The sequence below is a fragment of the Bubalus kerabau genome, chromosome 5 (assembly GCF_029407905.1).
Source record: "Bubalus kerabau isolate K-KA32 ecotype Philippines breed swamp buffalo chromosome 5, PCC_UOA_SB_1v2, whole genome shotgun sequence".
Lineage (NCBI taxonomy): Eukaryota > Metazoa > Chordata > Mammalia > Artiodactyla > Bovidae > Bubalus > Bubalus kerabau.
In genome coordinates, this window is record NC_073628.1 from 118,186,617 (window position 1) to 118,209,315 (window position 22,699).

The following is a 22,699-nucleotide window of genomic DNA, read 5'->3' on the forward strand; positions in this document are numbered from 1 at the left end:
TCTCTAGTTGTGGTACACAGGCTTAGTTGCTCCACGGCACGTGTGGGATCTTAGTTCCCTCTCCAGGGATCAAACCCATGCTCCCTGCACTGCAAAGCATATTCTTAACCACTGGACCACCAGGGAAGTCCCCAAAGTGTATCCTTTTATCTCACATATCTACTCTGTTTTACAGCATCACTGCTTCTCCATATGGGCCAGTTTTAACTCCTGAGCTCTTCAGGAAACTTCTTGATTTTGAGTATGAGAAAACCATTTTCTTGTTGCCATTGTATAAATATCCTAAGTGCTGCCCACCACCCCCCAGTGGCAGCTTCAGGAAATAAGATTGCATTAGGAATCTCCTTTAATCAAAAGAGAAAATGGAAAACTCATTTTAATCTCCTATAGTCAGTGTTCAACCTGAAAAATAAAATCGAGTGAGGCACTTCTTACACCAGAAGAGTTTCTAATACTGCTGCTATTAGCTATAAATACAATTTATAACAAAAGCACACATAAAACATGGTGCTGTTGGAAAATAAGAACTCCCAGAGGCCAGACATCAAGAATCAGACTGGGTACTAGTAAAAGCACTGAACCAGGCCTGGGGTTCAGGCCCGGTTGGCCTGGGCTCTTGTGAATCTGCCGCTTACAGATATATGGCCTTGGTTAACTCTCTCAGCTTCTCTAGCTTACGCTGTCCAAAAGTAGAGAAAGTCACAGCTAGGACCTCTGAGGTTTGCTCTAGTACTGCAATCCTGGTGTGTGTTGCCATACCTAGGTGTAATTTCACACGAAGTTGGAAGGAAACAGGGGGATATTTTAGAAAACAGTTTGGATTGTGAAGCCATTGCACAGTTACCACCGCCCTTCAGCTCTTGGTCTCCCATCAGGCCAGAGAAGTGGCCTCCCCAGTAACCCACCAGGGTGCCTGACTTTAGCCCCACCCTTGGCCTTGGTATATTGTTTCCCAACCACTACCTAGTTCCTGTAAAGCTTGCCAGTTGACTTAAAAGATTATCTTATGTATGTGCTTTCTTTTCATTTGGTTAACCTTGAAGTTTAACCCAATTTTGTTTTGCTGCTTTTGTTCTCAGCTGACCATTGGACAGTTGAAGACTCTTGGAGACTTTTATTTAGCTGGACATGGATTGTTCTGTCCTAGGAGCTGTTCCCTGCCCCCACCCCACGTGCTCCTCCTCGTCTGGACCACAATCTCTCTTCCTTTCTCTGGTGACAGTGCAGAACACCTCTGAGCTACAGTGCAATAGCACAGATCTTGTTCCATGGAGTTTAAACTCTACAAGGAGATCATCAGAGAACAGAGCAGCTGAATGACTAAATTCTAACTCGGTGGAGATATGAAATTTGGCACTTTCCCCCTTCTGGTTAGCAGCCCCCAAAGCCATTCTAACTGCAGTAACATGAATGACACCCTACTTCTCAAGCTTACGAAGCCTTCCTCGAAGGCCACCACCAGGCCAGCATTGTGTGCAGATCCGCAGGCCGCTGGGCGATCGACCTGATGATGCCTTAGAGAGCACCAGACATGAGGATGCATCTTCATTTCAGGCATCCCAGGCTCACTGCAAACATGGATTTGGTGAGCCAAAGCCCAGCTGGAGTGAGAGTGGGTGCTCCTGAGAAGTGCTGCTCTGAGCCAGGCATTCCTGCAACAGTCAACCTGGCTTGGGGAAAAGGCTGGAAGGGCATTTAGGCCTCAAGAAGTCAGCATCAGGGACTTCCTTGGCAGTCCAGTGGTTAAGAATCCGCCTCCAGTGTAGGGGATGTGAATTCGATCCCTGGTCAGGGAATTAAGATCCCTCATGCAATGGGGCAACTAAGCCAGCACACCACAACTACTGAGCATGTGCACTCTGGAGCCCATGTGCCACAATGAAGAGCCTTCATGCTGCACGGAAAAGTCCCACATGCAGCAGGGAAGAGTCTGCATGCTGCCACTAAGACCCACACAGCCAAAAATAAATGAATTAAAAATTCAAGAAGTCACTGTCAATAAATAAATAACACTTGCTTGATTTCTGTGACATAATACATTTTCTTTGAATAAAGGATTCTCTTTACTAAAATAAAACTAGCCAAAAAAATAAGCAAAGGGAGACTTTCACAGTCAGTATAAGTTGGCTGTCAGATAATGCTGATTAATAGTAAAACATTACAGCCTCCCTCTGAAGTTGGAGTAAGTGCTGCTGAAAATCACAGCCATGATCACCTAATACAACAGATTTTGGAAACTAGTGGCTCAGTATAGCTGGCGCTCAGGAGATGTACCGGAGAGAAGCAGGGGCTGGAAAATCAGGCAGGTGTAAGTCTTTTTAAGCCATTCTGATATTTTGTTTTGTCCTACAAGCGATTAGAATCCAATTAGAAGGTCAGATCAGATTTTTATATACCTACAATGAGGGTCTGTGCTACTAGGTGATCCGAAAGTGTTATTTGCTCAGTTGTGTCCGGTGCTTTGTGACCCTATGGACAGTAGCCTGACAGGCTCCTCTGTCCATGGGGTTTCCCAGGCAAGAATACTGGAGTTGGTAGGCATTCCTTTCTCCAGGGGATCTTCCTGACCCAGGGATCGAACCCAGGTGTCCTGCATTGCAGACAGATTCTTTACCATCTGAACCACCAGGGAAGCCCCCACTTAATACTTAGGGAGGAAAAAAATGTACCTATCATATCTATACCAACATCAACTAAAATCCTCTTGCTAGTATCCTAAGAACAAAGAAGTTCCAACAACTTCTGCAAATGCATTTAAAAGGTGTCTTTTTGCTGTTGCTGCGTCGCTTCAGTCGTGTCCGACTCTGTATGACCCCATGGACTGCAGCCTACCAGACTTCTCCATCCATTGGATTCTCCAGGCAAGAACACTGGAGTGGGTTGCCATTTCCTTCTCCAATGCATGAAAGTGGAAAGTGAAAGTGAAGTCGCTCAGTCGTGTCCGACTCTTAGAGACCCCATGGACTGCAGCCTACCAGGCTCTTTCATCCATGGGATTTTCCAGGCAAGAGTACTGGAGTGGGTTGCCATTGCCTTCTCCCAAAAGGTGTCTTAGGAGGACTCATATAAGCCTGAACCTGAAAAGGCAAATATGCCAAGCACAAGTTGCTTCACCCCATCCTTTGCCTATCATATTTAGGCTACTAACAGCTAATATTTATTTAATAATCTGTGCCAGATACGTTGCTAAGCATTTGACATGAGTTACTCAACCAAGCCTCAAATAATCCTGTGAAGCAGGTAACATAATCTATCTGCATTTTATTGATGAGAAACAAGCCTGAAAGTGATCAGGTAACTTGCCCAAGGTCACCCTGCAAATAAGTGGCAGAGACAAAACTCGAACTTCTGTCTGACTACAGTACCCATGCTGGTAACTACTATGCTGTCCAGCCCATGGCAGACATCAGCAATCAATCACTGAATTCTTTCTCACTCAGCCCAGACTGGGCTTCTGGACTTCTTTTAGCAGAGTGCTCTAGAAAGCTGTTATGGATAGATCAGAGTTGGCACATGATATGACTAATTGCTGTCTTTGGCATATGTGCTATTTATATAATCTCAGATTCACTACTGTAAGCCTGAACAACATCAAAAGCTGACCTGTCACCAGAGATTGTGTTCTGACACCTTTACTTGGAGTTTTTACATTAGAAGTTCCCCCTATACTGCTTTTTCAAGCTGATCCCTATTGGTCAATGTGTTAGTATGCAAAAGTAACAGAAGGAATTCAAGCCATCCAAAAGCTATCAATATGAGTTTGCTGCCCATAAGAATGCCTTTGATGAAGAAATTGCAGAATCGATTCCAGAAAGAGATTATGGTTTTATGTGACAGTTCTATATATCTGGATTGTTTGAATTAAGGTATTGATAGAAACTAGAAGCATTGTTGAAGACTCAGAGTTGATTTGGGTTTTGGAAAAGAGTAATGTATTTCTAAATATCTTCTATAACACATTAAAGGTACCTCTACATTCCATGTGCTGTGCTTAGTCGCTTAGTCGTGTCTCTTTGTGATTCTATGGACAGCAGCCTGCCAGGCTCCTCTGTCCCTGGGGATTCTCCAGGCAAGAATACTGGAGTGGGTTGCCATACCCTCCTCCAGGGAATCTTCCCAACCCAGGGACTGAACCCATGTCTCCTGCATCTCCTGCATTGCCAGGTGGATTCTTTACCATGAGCACCTCCTGGGAAGCCCTTAGAAATGTTCAATTCAGTTCAGTCGCTCAGTCATGTTCTTTGTGACCCTATGTACTGCAGCAACCTGGCTTCCCTGTCCATCACCAACTCCCAGAGTTTGCTCAAACTCATGTCTATTGAGTCAATGATGCCATCCAACCATCTCATCCTCTGTCGTCCCCTTCTTCTCCTGTCTTCAGTCATTCCCAGCATCAGGGTCTTTTCCAATGAGTCAGTTCTTCACATCAGGTGGCCAAAGTATTGGAGTTTCAGCTTCAGGATCAGTCAGGACTGATTTCCTTTAGGATTGACTGGTTTGATCTCTTTGCAGTCCAAGGGATTCTCAAGAGTCTTCTCCAACACCACAGTTCAAAGGCATCAATTCTTTGGTGCTCAGCTTTCATTATGGTCCAACTCTCACATTGATACATGACTACTGGAAAAACCATAGCTTTGACTAAATGCACCTTTGTCAGCAAATTAATGTCTCTGCCTTTTAATATGCTGTCTAGTTTGGTCATAGCTCTTCTTCCAAGGACCAAGCATCTTTTAATTTCATGGCTGCAGTTACCATATGCAGTGATTTTGGAGCCAAAAAAAATAAAGTCTCTCACTGTTTCCATTGTTTCCCCCTATATTTCCCATGAAGTGATGGGACCAGATGCCATGATCTTTGTTTTTTGACTGTTGAGTTTTAAGCCAGCTTTTTCACTCTCCTCTTTCACTTTCACCAAGAGGCTATTTAGTTCCTCTTCACTTTCTGCCATAAGGGTGGTGTCATCTGCATATCTGAGGTTATTGATATTTCTTCCAGTAATCTTGATTCCAGCTTGTGCTTCATCCAGCCTGGCATTTGGCATGATGTACTCTGCATATAAGTTAAACAAGCAGGGTGACAATATATACCCTTGACATACTCCTTTCCCAATTTGGAACCAGTCCATTGTTCCATGTCCAGTTCTAACTGGTGCTTGACAGGCATACAGATTTCTCAGAAGGCAGGTAAGGTGGTCTGGTATTCCCATCTCTTTAAGAATTTTCCACAGTTTGTTGTGATCCACAGAGTCAAAGGCTTTGGCATAGTCAATAAAGCAGAAGTAGATGTTTTCCTGGAATTCTCTTGCTTTTTCAATGATCCAATGGATGTTAGCAATTTGATCTCTGGTTCCTCTGCCTCTAAACCAACTTTAGAAATGTTAAGACCTGCCAAAGATCACAACTAGTTGATGATCTGCACAAGATTTGAGTTCATGCATTTCTCAAAAGCCCTGGCTCTCTCTCTATCCCATCAAGCTGCTTCTGGGAGGACCTGCCCATGTGCTTCTGGGAAAGACAGAGGAGAGAACACTGAAGACCAGGCAAAGGGATCTGAGTCTTTCATCATCTCAGGAATTTTTAACCCTGGCTACACATCAAATCCTTCTGGGAAGGTTTAAAGCACACACACACACGTGTGAGCACACACATGTCAGGACTATCCCCAGAGGTTCTGTAATTGCTCTGTGATAGGATCTAGACATTGGTGTTTTTCTTTAGAAGCTCTCCGAGTGATTCTAAGGTACAAGCAGGGCTGAGAACCATCAATTTTCCTTGTTCCTGGCCCTTTAAGTTAGTCTAAAGCACTCAGGCCTGCTGGCCCAGGGAGGCAATCTGGCTCAGTTCCTTCCTTGCCTGTTTCTCACTTTTTTGTTGTTGTTCTTATTCCTCTTGGACCTCAGGGCCTGTGCTGCCTGGGACAGAAACACCCAGTTTCCCCTCAGGCTTTGAAACCCAATCCTTGTCCTCTGCTCCAGCCAAGGAGGAACCATAGGAGCAGGACACAGGCAGGGGTGCCATGTCCTGGAAGCCAGTGGTGCTGGGGCTCCGGGAATCTCACAGAGGGACGCAGGATATGAGGAGAGGGGAGGGGCTCAAAGGGAAAGCAGAATTCAATCCAGGGAGAACCTTTCAGAGAGTCATCATCAAAACAGAGGATCTAGGCAAGGAGAATTCAGGAAGGAGATCCAGGGAAAACAGCACAGAGCGGGTAGGGTTTATAGCTGAGTTCAGGAAGCAGAGCCTGGAGAATCCTCTGAGACGGGGATACCACCCGCAGCTGTTGCTTACTTATCAAGAGACTGTGACTCAGAGCAGGTGAGGTCATCTCAGGGCCTGGCCTGGGCCTACCTGTTGACCTGCCTAACCTCAGGGAATCCATGTGCTGTTATCCTTGCACTGCCTCACCATTGGACAAAAGATCTGGCTGAAAGGACAAGGCAAGCAAATAAAGGGATCCTAAAGCAGAATGTCAGAAATGAGCCAATCTGGAGATGTCTGGTCTCTCGATAAGTCTGGTCATGGTTGATCTTGCTGACTTGCTATCGAGAGTTACCCACATCAGCTCCACCCAGACCTAGCAGAGAACTTAGAAGACAGATATAAACCTACTTTTTGGCTTATTTTATTATGAGAACTGGTCTTTTGCTGGCATTTGTGAGCAGGCCAAGGAGGGCTCCACCATCGGAGGGCTCAGATTGGCCATGCCCTTCCCAGGGCTAGAATTCAAGTCATTTCTTTGAGTTCATGGCTTCCTGATGAATTTCATCCTCTGTGGTTCAGTTGCCTTTCATTCCTAGCCATGTTTTAAACTAATTAGACCCTTCCTTTCTGCGAGCAGCCAAGCCAGGGAACAACAGAGACCCCTGAGGAGTAGCTAGTCCAGTCCTTCCCAAGCCTGCTCATCATCAGAGTCTTAAAGACACAGATTTCTTGAAGGGGATTTACTGAATGAGAACCTCTTGGGGTGTGTGTCCCCACTCATCTGCCAAATTTCTCATCCAAACTGACACCCACCTCAGTTAGCCTGGACCAAGGAGAATCCTCCTTCTGTAGGCTGAACTCACAGCTACCTTTCATCCCTGGAAATGAATGCTGCATGTGATCTTTTATTCAGGTGCAAGAGTACACAGAAAGAGTCAAAGCTATGACTAATACTCAGATAGCCAACAGCCATTTGCCTCTCTTCCTCCTAAATCATAGTTTTTTGCTACCAACTCTACAGTAGAAAAGTGATTGAAAGCATTTAACTACCCAGCTACTGCATCTATCTTGAAGATAGCATCTTACCAGGTAGTACAGAATAATGGAAGTACATTGAATTTTAAACCAGAAGATCCAGGTGTTAAGTCTATACCTCCTCCATTATTAGTGGATCACCCTTCTGAACTCCAAATTTACCACAACCATCACTAAGCTAACATTTATGAGGCAACTAGGGCTTTCCTGGTGGCTTATATAGTAAAGAATCTGCCTGCAATGCAGGAGACCCACGTTTGAACCCTGGATCAGGAAGATACCCTGGAGAAAATACCCACTCCAGTATTCTTGCCTGGAGAATCCCATGGATAGAAGAGGCTGGTGGGCTACAGTCTATGGGGTCACAAAGAGTTAGACACGACTAAGCAACTAACACTTCCATTTTCATGAGGCAATTGGGCTTCCCAGGTGGTGCTAGTGGTAAAGAACCTGCCTGCCAATGCAGGAGACACAAGAAACATTACTATATGCCAGGCGCGATGCTAAGGACTTGACTGATGTCATTGGCTCTAATGTTCCCAAAGTACCATTGCAGAGAAAACTGAGTCTCAAAAAGTCAGCCACTTCTGCTCAGTGATCACCGTGGTGATGCCAGCCCTGGGTACTTCACAGGGTTATTGTGAAACTATCAGGAGATGCTGATGCCCTGATTGCCCTAGGTATATGTTCCTCTCCTCAATCTGTAAGTTACTACAGTCAAGACTGTACCTGACTTGTCTTCTGCCCCGTCACCCAGCACTGTACCTAGCACATCAGTAGACAGCTGAATGAAAATGAATAAATGATTCTTTAAAAAAAAATTCAACATTTGAATGAAGCTCTATATAAATGAAGGCCCAGTTGATCAACCTACTACATCAGTGTGACATAGGCCCCAGAGATACCTGTGTTCTATATCCATGGTGGGCATTGTATCACCAGGGTGGCTAACAGGGGTTCCGTTTACAAAGGATCTCCTTGAAGGAATGGTAACCAGACATCTAGAGGGTGTGCTCAGCCCTGTGGATCTGGGCCAGTGCTGCAAACGTCCATTTTGCTCCCCTGAAACCCCTCCCCGCTGCCCCACCACCCCACGCAGCAGGCCTCTGATAAGAGCCTCTGCGAGACTCCTTGACAATCTCCTCCCACATCTCATCTGGCCTCCTCTCCCCTACATCCTTGGCCTGACCCTGCCTCTCTGGTTCCGACCTTGGCTGTCTTCCTGTTTTGCAATGGGCATTAACCCTGCAGGCTGCACCTGTGGTTGCCATTCTGGACAAACTCCCTTCTAACTCAAGCTCCAGAGAAGGCAATGGCACCCCCCTCCAGTACTCTTGCCTGGAAAATCCTATGGACCGAGGAGCCTGGTAGGCTGCAGTCCATGGGGTCGCTAAGAGTCGGACACGACTGAGCGACTTCACTTTCACTTTTCATTTTCATGCATTGGAGAAGGAAATGGCAACCCACTCCAGTGTTCTTGCCTGGAGAATCCCAGGGACGGGGGAGCCTGGTGGACTGCTGTCTATGGGGTCACACAGAGTCAGACATAACTGAAGTGACTTAGCAGCAGCAGCAACTCAAGCTTAGCCTCCACGTCAATTGCCCACAAGGCTGATTTTCCCACCGTGCTTGATCAGCCTTCATGGATCAGATTCAGACACCAGACTGAGCCTCCTGGTCAAAACCAAAGTCTTTAACCTGCATTCTCAGAGAGGGCTTCCAGGTGGGCAGGGGGCCACCCTGGGACTGGACAGAGCTACTGTCCCCAGTCTCAGCTGATTGAGTATTGGTGGTAGGGACAATTCAGGTGGGATACAGCATTGTACCATTCACACAGAGTGAAACCAAACACTCAGAGATATTGTCCATGTCCCAAACCCATGGAAGGAGAGGGAGAGAAGGATTCTCTAGAAAACTGAAAATTATTCAAATGAAACTTTGGTCCATTAGCAAAATTCTAAGAATAGAATCAAGATATCCCTGATTTGGGGTCCCATGAAAATAACACTGGAGGTGCTTTAGTGAGGTGAAGTGGCAGAGAACCTAAAGATTATGGAAACGAGGAAAGAGTGATAATAATGTTGATCTAAGCGGCAGAGCGAAAGGACAGGTGGGCCTCAAAGCTGAGCCAGGTGACATTAATTTGTTGTTCAGTCGCTAAGTCGTGTCCCTCTCTTTGCGACCCCAGGGACTGCAGCAGGACATTCATTTAGTTGCTGTAAACCAGGAATTCCAGCCAAGTACGCGGAGGATTAGCCGTCAGGGCCACCAGGTGGCGATAGAGTAGCGAACTTTGGCGAGGGCTCAGCTGTGAGCAAAGGAAGACATGAGGATTTGAGAGGCTGAGGGTCCCGCAGACCCAGGGTGGCCGCCCACGGGGGACGATGTGAAACACACCTTGGTCTTCTCACTCTTGACTGTCCTTGCCTAAGCTGGAAGCTAAAAGGGGGGCCATGCTCTACTGATTTCCTAGTGACAAAATCCCCAGCATGGCCTCTAGGTACTTTTTCAAATAACTGTACTGGTGTGATTCTGGACAACTCTAGGGTGCTGGTCACCTGGGGGGGAAAAATGTCATTTCCCTCCCATTTTCCAGTTCAGTGAGAATTCCATACTGTGATCCCAAACTTCACAAAATATGTAAAAAGAGCGTAGCCCAGTGCCCCGTTAATATATTCCCTGTTGGCTCAGGTGGCTCTGACCTGAGACCCAGATTCAGTTCGTGGTAAGTGCCCAAGAAACACTCGCTCTCCTCCTAAGTAAGCCCCGTCCGTCTGGCAATCTGCCTCCAGCATCACGCCCAGGTTGCTCAGTGCCCCCTCAGAACTGAAAAAGGTCTCATAAAGCCTGTGGCCCCTCTGGCCAGAGACCCTTTTGGTCCCAGCGTCTTCCTTGTTCCAGATTTCTCACTGTGAGGCCGGCCTGGGCAGCTGCCAGGGGCCACCCCTGGAGCTGAAATCTCAGCTCACAAACAGAGAGCTCCACACAGGCCTTCTGCCCCCTCCACGCCCACCCTGCTGGGCCTGGCCCCGCACCCAGCTTCCAGGCCCTCTGCCCTGCACACTCCGGGTCGCCTGGCTCCGCTTCTCCAACAATGTGTTTCTAATCTGCCCAGGAACAGTCCACCACGCTCGGTTTTCCTGCCCGGTGTAATCAGCTTCGCCTCTGGGCCTCAGTGTCCCCGGGTGTGTAACCCGGAGGCTCACACGGAGGTGATCAGATTGCAGGGAACAGTATGTTTTCCTCCCTGCCTCCGCTTGTTTCCTTCAGGCGCCAGGGCCAGACAGCTGAGCGGTCTTTTTCTTACTCCATTCTCCAGCCCCGCCTCACACGTGGTCTGCTTTCTGCTGGCGGGGGGAGAGGTCCGCGGTGAAATGCGTGCGCGTGCAGGGGACTCCAGGAGTGCGTGTGAGCAGTCCGCAGGTTTTCTAGGGGAGACAGGATTGCTATGGCTGCCGGGAGAGTGGAAGAGGAGGGAGGGACAGGAATTTGCGCTGGCCAGATCTCTTAACATGTTTTGTTTTTGCTTTGCTGCTGCTGTCCGGTTTTATTTTCTTTCTTTTTTTTCCTTCCCTATGCTGAGCTGTCATTTCTTAGTCCAGTCAGGCGCCTGTGAACTTCTGGTTCCTCTAGGCAGTAAACACCCTAGTTTCTCAGGCCACGCTATTGCTCCCTTCTCTTGTTTTCTTCCAACATGCAGTTTCTCTAAAAATGAGAGAAGTGGCAACCTCAATGATAAGGGCAAGGTTCAAATCAAAGAACGATTGAATACAATGTTTATTGACTCTGATACCTTCTTCAATTGTATTCTCTCCTTTCTTGTTCTTGGCAGCATTCAGATCAGAAATCAGCAGTGGGGCAATACCTTTAAAAATATTCACCCTTTTAGATCAGTATTAAAATAAATATTTTCAATAAAAATATTAAACAGTTAATAACTAAAGCATGAGCATGCTTATCCCTAGAAGGGGTCAGAGTTCCTTCTGGCCGCATTAAATTTTCCGAGGTGATTAGGAATGTGAGATGTGAGGCTGGCCTCTCAGAGGATCATGAGGTCACCGGAGGGTGAGTTTGCCTCTGGTACTCCAGCCTCTGTCCCGTGTCATCTGCTGTTTGGACTTGTCCAGGCAAACGCTGGCTTGCTGACCAGAGATGGCTGTGGCTTGCGGGGTGCCCAGCAAGCCCCAAGTCCACCAGCCCATTGAGACCATGCCATGCACACCGGTGACACAGAATGCTTCATCACTTTGCTGAAAGAGGATTTTTTCTTTTTACTGAAAACAGTTTGCTTAAGGAGAAAACTTCATAGTTTCACTATACATGCAAAATCAAGATCACTTCTGTAAATAAAAAGGAAGCATAAAAATAGAGAAATAACAGCATGAAGTCATGGAAACAGAACAGTGATATTTCAGATACCTTGCAAGCAGCAATAAATCTCGTCAATGCATACAAATAAGTTCCTCTGCAAGGGAAAAAAAAAAAAAAACACTTTCTAATCTTCCTGTAAAAAAAAAAAAAGGAATATCTGATTCCATGTGTTAAGTTTCGAGGATGATGAAACGTGCCGTCTGTTAAGCACAGTTACGCAGGCACAGCAACCAGACCTCCTGGATCTGAGTTCCGGCTCACCACTTAGGAGAGGAGCTGGACGGCCGCTGAGGGCCAGTTTCTCCACACCCCTGGGCCTTAGTTCCTTGTTTGTCAGGGAGGACTAATAATAGCACTGATCTCAGAGCTGTTTCTGACGACTGCATGAGTTAATGTTATACATGCAAAACAATTATGACACGGCCTGGCCTGGCACTTAGTAAGGTCTCAATGAATGCTAGCTATCATAATAATTAGTAGTCCCAGTATTAGCATTAGCAAGATTCATGGATTTAAAATTCCTGCTTACTGAAGTATTGAGTTTGAAAGATGGAAAAAAATTTTTTTAACTATCTTCCTCAGTGAGATTGGTTACTAAAAGTCAGTTTCTAACCAAAATGATGAAAGTGACTATGGCCCCCCAAAATTTCTCCATTTTATAAGGATTCCAAAGCAATCTCTACAATCTTAGTCTTAGAATGTATTGAGTTACTTGTAATGTTTAGAAAATGAAGGAAAATGGGTTCCTCATCTACTCCCTACTGCATCCCCCTCTATATTTTATTTCCTTTTCTAAAGATCCCTGTATAATATTCAAAACAATTTTCAGCTAGTTATTCTGATAAGTTCATAACTATATGATTCAGATAATAAAAACATTTTCTGATATTTAAAACGAATCGAATGCTTGAATCAGCTTAGCAGACACATCCCTGAGTCCTTGGTTTACTATCTGATGTCAGCTACCATTTACTGAGGATTAACAGTGTGCTACGCAAGATTAAATTATATAATTCTCATAATACCCGCAATGACATACATATTGTCTCCATTTTACAGCTGAGAGAACCGAAGCTCAGAGAAGTCAAGTGACTTAGGAGCAAATGACTAACCGTGGTTTCAGGACTGGGATTCAGGTTTGTTCCAGGGCTTGCATCCCATGCTTTCCTACTTCAGTGGGAGCTATAATGTCATTAGAGGTTACAGCTCTGTCTTAGCCTTACCCATGAACCTGGGTCTCAGAGCAGGGCACCAGGGTGGGATGTTCTGCCCCCCTGTAGATTCCTGCTGGCCCAGTCCTACCTGGAAACCAAAGAAGCCTTGGGCACTTGGGCATGAGTGTGCATAACAGTGTGAGCAGGGCTAACCCGTGGCCCCAGAGCCCATGGAGAAACCACAGTGCCTTTTCCTTTGCCTGCAGCTGCTCCCTACCCCTGGAGAAGGCAATGGCACCCCACTCCAGTACTTTTGCCTGGAAAATCCCATGGATGGAGGAGCCTAGTAGGGTGCAGTCCATGGGGTCGCTAAGAGTCAGACACGACTGAGCGACTTCACTTTCACTTTTCACTTTAGTGCATTGGAGAAGGAAATGGCAACCCACTCCAGTGTTCTTGGCTGGAGAATCCCAGAGACGGGATAGCCTGGTGGGCTGCCGTCTATGGGGTCGCACAGAGTCGGACACGACTGAAGCGACTTAGCAGCAGCAGCAGCAGCAGCAGCTCCCTACCCCAGTCCCTTCCTTTCATCCTTCTACCCCTCCTCTATTACTGGTAAAACCTACCCTTCTGCTACATTTACCACCTCTTCTACCTCCTTTTGGGAGAAGGCAATAGCACCCCCACTCCGGTACTCCTGCCTGGAGAATCCCGTGGACGGAGGAGCCTGGAAGACTGCGGTCCATGGGGTCGCTGAGGGTCGGACACGACTGAGCGACTTTACCTTCACTTTTCACTTTCCTGCACTGGAGAAGGAAATGGCAACCTACTCCAGTGTTCTTGCCTGGAGAATCCCAAGGATGGGGGAGCCTGGTGGGTTGCCATCTATGGGGTCGCACAGAGTCAGACACAACTGAAGTGACTTAGCAGCAGCAGCAGCTACCTCCTTTTGTGTACCAGCATAATCATTTCTCTTGGTCTATAGATCATGTTGGGGAAACATGAATTAACACGTAGTAGGTCTCTAAGACCAGAGAAGGCAATGGCACCCCACTCCAGTACTCTTGCCTGGAAAATCCCATGGACGGAGGAGCCTGGTAGGCTGCAGTACGTGGGGTTGTGAAGAGTCGGACACAACTGAGCGACTTCACTTTCACTTTTCACTTTCCTGCATTGGAGAAGGAAATGGCAACCCACTCCAGTGTTCTTGCCTGGAGAATCCCAGGGACGGGGGAGCCTGGTGGGCTGCCACCTACGGGGTCGCACAGAGTCAGACACGACTGAAGCGACTTAGCAGCAGCAGGTCTCTAAGACATGCATGTATAAATGATGAATATAATTGGAAATTTCTTTTATTGTAAGTTCCTCTAGGGTAAGAACTTTAATTTATCTTACTAGAACCTGGAATAGTGCCTAGCCCAGAGTAGGTCTCAAAGAGTCTCAGTTATTGAATGTTTGGCACAAAGGAGCAGTCTTTTACATCTTGACTATTCCTGAGGGCTGGTGTTCCTTATTAAAACAACTGAGATATGTAAAGTCAAGGGAGACTTGGAGGAAGCTTCTGAGGGGGACTGGATTCAGTTTGAGAGGAATCCAGGAGGGGAAGGGAGCACATGGGGAGGGAAGGAGGTGTTTATGGAGGTGCTCCCCAAGTGACAGAGGTCCTTATGGGGCAACACATCCAGGGAGGGTGGATACTGATCTAAGAAATGAGTTCCCGATGGCCCCCAGAGAGTCCTGAGGGGCCCCAACTTCACACCGCCATGGAGAGTCTCATTGCTACAAGACAACAGATTTCCTCAGACGTCATCTAACTTATGACAAGAGAGCTCTGTGAAGGGGAAGGAAGGGTTGGCTCCAGCCCTACTGAGTCACTGCAGTTCACTTTTTTGCTGTTTGTCCATTACATTTCTTTAGAGAGTCTCAGGACTGTTCCTCACAGTCCCTCTCTGAAAATATTTTCAGTTATGGAATTCAACGTTGAATACAGTATCTTCCGATAGGATCATGTGGCCTCCAGTTTTGACCATTTCTCCTACTGACTCACTACTCTGTTTTTCTTGACTCCTGAGAGATGTGTACTTTGGTGCTATTCCGCGCAAGCAATTTCAACATTGTCTTTCTGTCCTGGCCAGCCATGGCTCCCTGTTACGTCCATCTCAGTTCTATATCACATTCACTCAAGCCATGTTTTTGTAACCTGGCCCTGACACTCTCATAACTAATTTATTCATCTCTCACCTCGAAGTCTCAGCCCAGCCCTGGGCACAAGACAGGATGGGTCTTGTATGGATTTTTGAGTTTGACGGTTGAAGACTTAAGATATCTAAAACCAAATTCACATGTGATCCAGGGCTCTCAACACTACAAGCACATGTAGTGGCAGCCCCTGGGTGTATTGCTGAACATGTGACATGCAAAACACACACCTGTTAGGTGCCCTTTGATGGCGAGCTCTGACATATTTACTTACTCCTTTGAATCCTTAAATTCAGACCATAGGAAAGGTCACCCCTAATTGGACCCGTGGTGCATTCAGGTCAGGTCGTAACTATAATAGCCAGTATCTACTCTAAAGTACCGGCATTCTGTTAAGCACTTCTCAAGTGTTTTCTTATTTAGTATGATTGTTCTTGTAACAATGAACTATTATCATTTTATAGGTAAATCTAGAACTTGGGAAGACAAACTTAGTTTGCCCAAAGTCATGTACCTTCCATGCTACAGGAAAGGACTTGAACCCAGGGAAGCCCAGACCCAAGCTTTTAACCACCTGCACTCTGGAACTGAGGCTTTTTAAGGGATAATTGTATTCTATGAAAGGAACTAACCACATAAGATTGGGATTGGGCTCCCTAAAACACTGTTTAGTTCTCAGAACAACCATGACAATATTATTATCTCTAAGTTAATTAAGTTCCCCTTGAACCTTAACCTTCTGCTTGCAGTATCCTGAATAAACTGGTTTTAATCATATTGGTATCCAAGTTCTTCCTCTTACTTGAACTATCACCAGTCTTTAAAGAACAGTGTTTAATTCTGATCTCCAAGATTTGTAAATTCTAATTTCCCCTCACAGAAACTTCTGCTTTTCTTTAGATTTATTATATCATGCTCTAAGGCTTCATGCCTTCCAGGCCAAAAGTCATGTTTTCAGTGTTTTTGTAAGGCAACTCTTATGTGTCCCTTCCTGACCCCTTGCTCCAGGCAAATCAACAGTTCTAGACTGTTCCTTGTCTATGCCTTCAGTTTCCCATGACCTTTCAAACTGAAACAGCCTTCCCCTTTTCCCACCTATTTCTTATTTCCTCAAAGCCAAAATCTACACTTGAGGACTGGCTCAAGGATGACCCCCTCCTTGAAGCCTTTTTTAAGCTCCCAGATGGAAGTGATTTCACTGTCGTGTGAAATAACCACAGGACTCTATACCCTTCAATCCTTTGTAGGGTATAGAGTTTCACTATTGAATTTTAGTTAGGCAAAATCTTTCATATTTCTCCTTTTAGATTATTGCTTGAGGGCAGAGTCTGTATCTACTTGAGGGCAGAGTCTGTATCTACTTGAGGGCAGAGTCTGTATCTACTTTCTAGGGACTTCTATTAAACTAGATACTCATGTATTGGTTCAATGCATGAATGAATATATAAATTAATGGTTTTGCTTGATTTTTTTTCTGGAACATTTCTCTTTCTTTATCAGAATTAGATAGTTCTAACTGCTGGGCAGGGCTTCCCAGGTGGTGCAATGGTATAGAATCTGCCTGCCAGTGCAGAAGATGTGGGTTCAATCCCTGGGTCAAGAAGATCTCTTGGACAAGGAAATGACAACCCACTCCAATCTTCTTTCCTGGGAAATCCCATGAAGAGAGGAGTTTGGCAGCCTACAGTCCATGGGGTTGCAAGGAATTGGACATAACTGAGTGACTAAGCATACATGCTCTACTGCTGGGAGCATTCCCTGTGATAGATTAGTGAAGATTTACACAAGGCTAAGATAACAGGGACAGGGGAGCCTGGTGGGCTGCTGTCTATGGGGTTGCACAGAGTCGGACACGACTGAAGCGACTTAGCAGCAGCAGCAGCAGCAGCAGCAAGATAACATTCTATAGTTTGTATCTGACAATTTCAAACATTTTGTTAGTCATTTAAAACTGCAGGAGCATATTGATGGGCGAAGTAAGTGAAAGACAAATATTGTATGATATCACTTATATATATATATATAGAATTGTAAGAAACACAATAAACTGGTGAATATAACAAAAAAACAAGACTCACAGATACAAAGAACAAACTAGTGGTTATTAATGTGCGGGTTGGAGGAGCCATATAGACATGAGGCCAGGGGTGTATGAACTGTTGAGTGTAAGACAGGCTCAAGGATATACTGTATACACAGGGGAATATAACCAATATTTTCTAGTAACTAAATGAAGTGTAACCTTTAAAACTGTATAAAGTTTTTTAAATTAAATAACTAAAAATTCAGTAGTACCTTGAATTGAAGTGTTCTTGAAAAGACTGAGACCTTTCCTGGATCAGAACAAGGAGCTCTGTACTTGTCTTTGCAGAATGGAGTGTGGCTATTTCCCGCATAAATACATTACTTTGCTTAACTTTAATCTGAAAATATCTTACATGCAAGTTGAATATTGCACTGGGCACTCTTTCGAATTATATGTCTTACACAGATATCATCATTTGCTCCTTGTGCCTTTACTACCCGTAAAATCTCAAAATGATAGACACTTTTGTGGCCAAAGGAAATGAGCATCTTAATTCATTTCTCCTAAAATGTAAAGTCTGCAGTGAGTTGGCCTGAATTTCTGGCCAACACTGAAAGGCAGAGCTCTGCTGAGTAACTGGCTAAACTCTCATTCCCTGCACATATACCATGAGTATTTTGACAAATAGCATTCAAAATTTATTGTTTACCTATGTGCAACTGATGTACAGAAGATTGAAAGGCACAGTTTGCAAGAGTTTTAGAGCCTCAAGAGCTGCCTCTGAGATCAAAAGTTGTTCCTTTAGCGAGATCTGAGGGTATGCCAAGAATAAAAAGAAATCATGATTATCTAATAGTTATTGCTGCAACCATATTATGTTAACCTATGTGAATACCTTCTTCTGAGTCAATCATGCATGCTAAGTCACTTCAGTCATCATAGCACTTGCAAAATGAAGGCTTTCAACCCATTTTAATTTCTAATCTATTTTGCCACCATATAAAAAAGTTTTCCCTGTGTCATATAGATCGGGATTCCAAAGCCACTCCAGGAGCAGCAGAATTTAAAGGTTAATGTGCCTTGGTAACTGCCTAGGGGGCTTCTTGGCCTATTACAGACTTGCAGGCCCCACCTCAGACCCACTAATTCAGCATCCCTGGGGGTGTGGACTATAATGTATTTTTTAAATGCCCTTTTGTGATTCCCATTAACTCTCCTGGGTCCACAGACTTCGAGAAAAAGTCGGAAATGGTAAAGGGAGAAAAATTGTGGGGGAGTTGTCCCAATATCCAGGGCCAACAGAATAGAAAGGCACCTACTTCCTGTGAGTTGTGGGGTCATCTGCACCCCTGCTCAACATCTGATCTCCTTGCCTGGGTCAAAATGTGTAATGGAAATGCCACAGGCACAAAAAGACCAGGGTCCCTGTCCAGCCAGTGAGATTTTAGGCAAGTTCTTTACCTTACAGATCATCATTCATGAACTGAGAGGTGGGCCTGATTATCTCCATGGTGCTGGACAACTCACCCACAGTCTTTCTCCCTTTACCATTTCCGAATTCATTCCTTTCATATGCACCTCAGCTATCTGGGGCCAAATTCCATTTCCTTGTTCACTTAAGGAGTGGCAGGTGGCTACTTCTTGCCTTCCCCCAGCTCCTCAGCAAACACCGTGGCGGGGTGGCAGCCTCTGTTGGATCACAGTTTTGGGAGCCCACATTCACATTTGGAGGCCAGAAATCCCTGATGGCTATGACATTTCTTGTTTATTGATATGACAGGAGATATTTCATTTCCCACCAGCCACATCCTGATTACTCAGTAGCCAGCCATTGAACATGGAGCTATAAAGCAGGGGCTTACAAGCTACGTCCCTAGACCAAATCTGGTCTTCTGCCTGTTTTTTTTTTTTTTAATTTATTAGTATTTTATTGAAGTACAGTTGATTCACAATGTTGTGTTAATTTCTACTGTACAGCAAAGTGATTATATATACACACATCCATTTTCATATTCTTTTCCATTATGGTTTCTCACAGGATATTGAATATAGTTCCCTGTGCTATAGAGTAGGCTCTTGTTGTTTATTCATTCTCTACATAATAGTTTGCATCTGCTAACCCTAAACTCCAATTCCACTCCTCTCTCACGCCCCCTCCCACTTAGCAATCACAGATCTGTTCTCAATGTCTGTGAGTCTGTTTCTGTTCCACAGATAAGATCCTTTGTGTCATATTTTAGAATCCACATATAAGTGATATCATGTGGTATTTATCTTTTCTTTCTGACTTAATTCTATGTATGATAATCCATCCATCCATGTTGCTGCCAATCTGTGTTTTGTATGGCTCATTAACTAAGAATGATTTTTGTATGTTTAATTACTGAAAAAAATGAAAAAAAATTTTTATGACACATGAAAACTATATGAAATTTAAGTTTCAGATCCACAAATAAAGGTTTATTGGAACATAGTCCTGCCCATTCGTTTACATGTTGCCTAAGGCTATTTTTGTACAACAGCAGAGTTGAGTGGTTGTGACAGAGACCATTTGGCCTGCAAAGCTTGAGTATTTACTCTCTGGTTCATTATAGGAAAAGTTTACAGGCCCCAAAGAGAAAGCGTGAGAGCTGGCCCTGGAGAACTGGCTGCCTCTGGCTCTGTGCCATTTGCATATCAGCAGGGCTTAGCTGAAGTTTGGCTGAGTTGATTTAGCAAGCTTCAATCCAAAGTGATTTGGGCAGGGGACTTCCCTGGTGGTCCAGGGGCTAAGACTCTGAGCTAAGCTCCCAATGCAGGGGGCCTGGGTTTGATCCCTGGTCAGGGAACTAGATTACATGCCATAACTAAAAGAACCTGCGTGCCACAATGAAGACAAAGATCCCACAAGCCTCAACTAAGACCTGGTGCAGCCAAATAAATAAATGACAAAACAAAGAGAGAAGGGCTGGACAGTAGAGGCACAGGGAGGCGGCCAACACAGCAGAGTACGGATGGAGATGCTGGAACAGAAAGGAAAGTCAGGCAGGCCTAGAACAAGGGCTTGGAACAAAGTGAGACATTCTAGAGGCAGGATACTAGACAGGACCAGGATTGGAAGGGGTACCCCATGCAAGAAAGGGTTCTCAAATGGGCTTGGCCAACTTCAGAAGACTGATCCGTTTTCCTATGGAAGAGATGGCTTTCTTTTAGTTTTTGGCTGTGTTGCATGGCATACAGTATTTTAGTTCCCTGACCAGGGATCAAACTCCTACTCCTTACAGTGGAGGCATGGTGTCTTAAACTCCGGACCACCAGGGAAGTCCCTACTGTGGAAAGAATTGGATTTGGGCCTTAAGTGAAATGAAGACATAAAACAGTGACTATTTGCTCCTATTTGCTGCTTTCTCACCTTAAAGGTCTGCTCTTATCTGGAGGTGAGCTTATTTAACCTCTAAGTCCATTACTTAACCTGCATCCTCCCTTGCCTGTCATCTCAGGCTCCGGATTTGGATTTTGTTGGTTGGTTAGTTGTTTTTACTCTTGCCCTGGCTGGGTATGTGGATGATTGAGGGGCAGTCTAGCCCAGGGCCTTGAGTTTAGGGGACCTTTCCAGGACTGTAATTACCTGGGATGTAGCTCCATCAAAGGCCTGTTTTGATCCATCAACCCCTCATCCTGGCCCAACCCTTTCAGTTCCTGTAAGTCACCTTTGGGTAAAATAAAGATAACATTTATTAATTTTTTTCTTTTAAACAATTGGAAAAATATGACCAAGCCTTTGAGGGGGGAAAAAACCTTTCCCTGACCTCTTTGATCCATTTCCTTGTGAGTTACAAATTCCTGGTAGTATTTCTTTAATGTGGTAGCATTTTTTGCTGTATTATTCCATAATTACTCTCTTAACCCTTTTGATCCAATCATTTCTGCTTTCATTCATTTTTTAAAAAATTCTTTTAAGTGCTTTCTTTTCCATCAGCTTATTTTAGTCCAAGAAATAGTACTGTGTTGTAGGGAGGGTGCTATTGTATTTGTTCCATTTTTGCAGGTGCAGAAACTGAGGCCCAGAGATGTCAAGCAAATCTTGTTACACAGCTAGTTAGTGTCCAACTTGAGCTAAATATAAAGTCTTTTGACTGGATTCATGATCTTTCTGTACCATTTTACTGGCTGCCTGTTAATCTTACACTCTTCTTTCCTTGTCTTAATAATCCTTCCTCTCAACTCATTCTGACTTCAGTCTATACCTTCTCCACCTCCAGCCTCTTCCTCCCTCTCAGGCACATTTCCATCACATGTTCACTGAAGCAGCCACACTCATCTCTGGCCCCCTCAGCATCACTCTTTGCTAGATCAATGGGACCACATTATTGAGAGTCCCTCTCTGCCCTTCATGCCCTTGGTCTTACTTTGTGTTCTTATCCCACAATCTTTTGAGCCACAACACACTAGATGATATGGGAAAGAAGATAACTCTTGTCTGCCCTGAGAGAGAACATCAAACCTGAGATACCCAGAGGTGAGGTTTCTAGCCAGGGTTCTCTTCAGCTCTAAAGCACCCCCAAGATGCTGGAAATTTTTCAACACGTTCAAAGGTCAATATTAGTTACCTTGATTTTTTTTAAATCATAAATTATAGAGTTGGAAGATACTTCAGACATTCTGTCATCCACCCTTTTCTTTATAGGTGAGAAAACTGAGGCCCAAAGAAGTGTGAAATCCACCCCTCAACTCTGTGTTTTAAGATTCAGAAATGAGCATCATAAAATCTTGTAATGATAGGGACATTTCAGTGGTAAGAATTTGGACTCCCATGTTTAAGACCTTACCAGATTATTGCTTGTCTAGATTCCTGGAATATTATCAGACCATGAAGGACAAGGAAACATGAGAACCAAACTATACAAAATTTTTCTTCTGCAATTTATCTCTGTATCTTGTTGAAGTAGATAATAGCTTCACTCTTTAAGTTTTCTGTACATTTCTGAAGTGTTACCTAATCATTTGTTCATTGATTTACTCATTTAACTAACATTGGTTAGGCCATCTCTATGTGTCAGATATTTTTCTAGAAATGAAAGTTGTAATCCTCCCCATAAATCCTCCCCTTACAAAGCTTACCATCTGCTTGAAGGAAAGGATACACCAGCAGGCACTGTTATATAGCCTGAGAGGTAAGCCCAGGGTACTGGGGAACACCCAGAGCAGACACCCCAAGACCTGGGAGGTAAGCCCATGGTGGGGTAGTCAGGAATGATTTACACAAGGAGGCAAGTGACTTCTAGGTGGAAGGACAGATAGAAATGAGCTGCTCTTTCATTTATTCAATAAATATTACACCAGGCAGTGTGATAAGGCCATAAGAAATAAACAAATATTACAAACAGAAGAAATAAGAAGAGTGCTAATATAGAGGACAAGGAGGGGGCACATTAGAATGATCGGCCTCTGAGAAGCCTATGTTAGGTAAGACTGGAAAGAGAAGAAGGAATTAACCATGGGAAGACAGATAAGAGCATGGAAAGTGAGTGGTGGGGTGGGCGTGGAAGGCGCAAAGGCCCTGGGGCAGAAAACTGCCAAGGCTGTATGCTGCTGCTGCTGCTAAGTCACTTCAGTCGTGGCCGACTCTGTGCAACCCCATAGACGGCAGCCCACCAGGCTCCTCTGTCCATGGGATTCTCCAGGCAAGAACACTGGAGTGGGTTGCCATTTCCTTCTCCAATGCATGAAAGTGA